We start from the raw sequence: 4,066 nt of genomic DNA on the forward strand, positions 1-4,066 counted from the left end.
TTGCATATACCTGGAATGTAGCCCAAATCCTACTGTTTCACAAGAAAGACTCAGTGTAAAGGCGTAGCTCTTCGGAAAGCTGCACACGGGAAAATATGACACCAGTCTAGACCCACAGAACTGTGGCTACGTGCCAGAAGCAGGCTAATCAAATTCTTCCCAGACCTCTTGCAATGCTTTAGAAAATTAAAAAAGAAAAAGAGCTACCTTAATTGTATCTTTTCATTGCTACCAATTTGGATAGGCTGACTCTATAAAAATATTGCATTTATGATTGCACCAGGTGCAGTACAAGTAAAAGAAACAGTTGCAGACAGAAGTGGCTTATAAATGTTACTGTCAGTGAATGACACGATTAATTACTCTGTGCCTCTATAACCTTAAAGGCTGAATTGCAGCTATCTCATCACCCTTCAGTCTGTCCCAGGATGGTTAGCTCAAGTGCTCGAAGCCTTTGCTGGCTAATGAAGCCAAGGTCGAAGGTCTGATTGATTGTGGGCCAGTTAGCTCTCCTGAACTGCTTGGTCACAACCCAGGATGGAGTCACTGGTCCCAAGGAGTCAAGTTGTTTCTAATACTCAAAAGCAATTCCAGGTATATTTGCTCTAATCACCAGCTAGTAGCACTGCTGTGATGTGCAAGGTACGGAATGATCACCACTTTAATTCCAGAGTTTCTGTCTCTCTTGAACTTAAAAATCCTGTAACACTCCCTACCCAATCAACAACAGAAGTTGCTGATTGCTTTGTTCCCCACCAAAAAAAGTTTTCACACCTTTTGATGGTAATCTTAATACTCAGGTATCATTCAGGAGATCAGTTTTCCTTTCACGGTCCTAGAAAAGGTTTTCATTGTAAAATATATCTCACTGGGGAAGATAATCAGAAGAGTGAAAATTACATGAAAATAGGAAAACATATTTTCAGAGTCAACAGAGGGTAAAGATCAAATTTATCCTAAAGAAATATTTGCTGTACTGAAAAAAAAAAAGAGTAACAACTCAGAAGCTGATGAACTTTTAAGGGTATTCAAGTCTCAGGGGTATTGTGTGTCCTTTTTATAGGACAAAGGGGCAGTCTGTACCCCAGGAATAATACCAGGGACTATATAAGGCAAATGTTTACAAACTGTGCTGGATTGTTGAATCCAAAATGTTTCCCTCCTGCCTCGGGATTGTGCGCCTACATGAAGTTTACAAGGCTTTTAAAAGATAAGGTAGACCAGCAAGTGCTTGAGAGCCAATGAGGTAGCCACTTGCTTGGTCAACCTGATATGGACTGATTTACTGATAGCCAATCCACAGCTTGAAAAGTGATGAAAGAAACTCAAGCAGAGGGAAAGTGTTGGTGCAGTCTCCAGAAAGACAATTGGTTGAAGCCATAGGGTGAGACAAAAAGAACGTGGGGAAAAAAAAACAAAACCTACTTTACAATTTTAATTTTACACTCCACTTGCCACTTATAAACAATTTTTTAAAGTGACCACCCTTCACTGGACTTGGAGTTATGGAATCCCATTTAGAGTCAGGGTACCTGGGACAAGTCTCCAAACTTCTCTGATGTTCACTTGTCTGTGTTTAATAGTTTACAGTTTAATTGTTTACATAGATAAGTGAACATTAGTTTAAACTATTTTAACTACAGTTTTAACTATTTATTTATACACAGTTTACACACAAACAAATGGAAAAACATCCCATCTTCATGGATAGGAAGAATCAATATCATTAAAATGGCCATGCTTTGAAAAGCAATGTACAGATTCAAAGCTATTCCTCTCAAACTGCCAATGATATTCTTCACAGAACTAGAAAAAACTATTTTAAAACCAAAAAAAGGCCCACATAGCCAAGGCAATCCTAAGCAAAAAGAACAAAGCTGGAAACATCGCATTACCCAACTTCAAACTATACTACAGGGCTACAATAACCAAAACAGCATGGTACCAGTACAAAAACAGGCACATAGACCAATGGAAAAGAGTAGAGAGCATAGAAACAAGGCCACATACCTACGACCATCTGATCTTCAACAAAACTGACTAAAACAAGCAATAGGGAAAAGACTTCCTATTCAATAAATGGTGCTGGGATAACTGACTAGCCATATGCAGAAGACTGAAGCTGGAATCCTTCCTTACACCACAGACAAAAATAAGCTCAAAATAGATTAAGAACTTAAATGTAAAACCCCAAACCATAAAAACTCTGGAAGACAATCTAAGCAATACCATCCTGGATATAGGAATGGGCAAAAAATTCATGACAAAGACACCAAAAGCAATCACTACAAAAGCAAAAATTGACAAGTGGTATCCAATTAAACTTAAGAGCTTCTGCACAGCAAAAGAAACTCAGAGTAAACAGACAACCCACAGAATGGGAGACAATATTTTCAAACTATGCATCTGACAAAAGTCTAATGTCCAGCATCTATAAGACACTTAAACAAATTTCCAAGATATTAACAAACAACCTCATTAGAAACTTGGCAAAATACATGAACAAACACTTTTCAAAAGAAGACATACATGTGGCCAATAAGCATATGAAAAAAAGCTCAGTACCGCTGATCATTAGAGGAATAAATCAAAACCACAATGGGATACCATCTCACACCAGTCAGAATGGCTACTGTTAAAAAGCCAAAAGGTAACAGATGCTGGCAAGGTTGCAGAGAAAATGGAACACTTATACACTGTTGGTGGGAGAGTAGATTAGTTCAACCATTGTGGAAAGCAGTGTGGTGATTCCTCAGAGCTAAAAGCAGAAGTACCATTCAACCCACCAATCTCATTACTGGGTATATACCCAGAGGAATATAATTCATTCTACCATAAAGACACATGCATGTGAATGTTTATTGCAGCTCTATTCATAACAGCAAAGACATGAAATCAACCTAAATGCACATCAGTGACAGATGAGATAAAGAAAATGTGGTACATACTCACCATGGAATACTATGCAGCTATAAAAAAGAATGAGATCATGTCTTTTGCAAGAACATGGAAGGATCTGGAGGCTATTAAACTTAGCAAACTAATGCAGAAACAGAAAACTGAACACCACATGTTCTCACTTATAAGTGGGAGCTACATGATGAGAACACATGAACACAAAGAAGGAAACAGACACTGGGGTCTACTTGATGGTGGAGATTTGGAGGAAGGAGAGGAGCAGAACAGGTAATTATTGGGTGCTGGACTTAATACGTGAGTTACAGAATAATCTGTACAACAAACCCCCATGACATGAGTTTACCTGGGTGACAAACCTAACATATACCCCCAAACCTAAAATAAAAGTTAAAAAAAAACTAAAAACTTCTGCATAGCAAAGAAAACAATCAGCCTAGCAAAAAGACAACTAGCAGAATGGGAGAAAATATTTGCAAACCATACATCTGATAAAGGATTAATATCCACAATATATAAAGAATTCAAACAAGACAATGGCAAGAAAAACAAATAATCCAATTCAAAAAATGGGCAAAGGACCTGAATAGACATTTCTCAAAAGAAGGCATGCAAATGGCCAACAGGTGTATGAAAAAAATGCTAATATTACCAATCAGCAGGAAAAGGCCATTTTTAAAATCACAATGACTTTTCACTTTACATATGTTAGAATGCTTATTATCATAGAGACGAAATACAACAATGTTGGTGAGGATGTGGAGAAAAGGGAACCTTGTACACTGTTGATGGGAATGTGAATTAGTGCAACCATTATGGAAAACAGTATAAAGATCCCTCAAAAAACTAAAAATAGAACTCCCTTATGATCCAGCAATCCCACATCTGGGCATATGCCCGAAGGATGTGAAATCAGTGTGTGAAAGAGGTAACTGCACTCCCATGATCATTACATTATTCACAGTGGCCAAGTTATAGAATGAACTTGTGTTCATTGGCAAGTAAATGGAGTAAAGAAAACGTGGTATATATCCACAATGAAGTATAATTCAGCCTTAAGAAAAGAAGAAGATTCTGTCATTTCTGACGATGTGGATGAAAATGGAGGACATTGTGTTAAATGAAATAAGCCAGGCACAGAAAGACAAAT

The sequence above is a fragment of the Pongo pygmaeus genome, chromosome 6, assembly GCF_028885625.2.
Source record: "Pongo pygmaeus isolate AG05252 chromosome 6, NHGRI_mPonPyg2-v2.0_pri, whole genome shotgun sequence".
In the NCBI taxonomy this organism is placed as follows: Eukaryota; Metazoa; Chordata; class Mammalia; order Primates; family Hominidae; genus Pongo; species Pongo pygmaeus.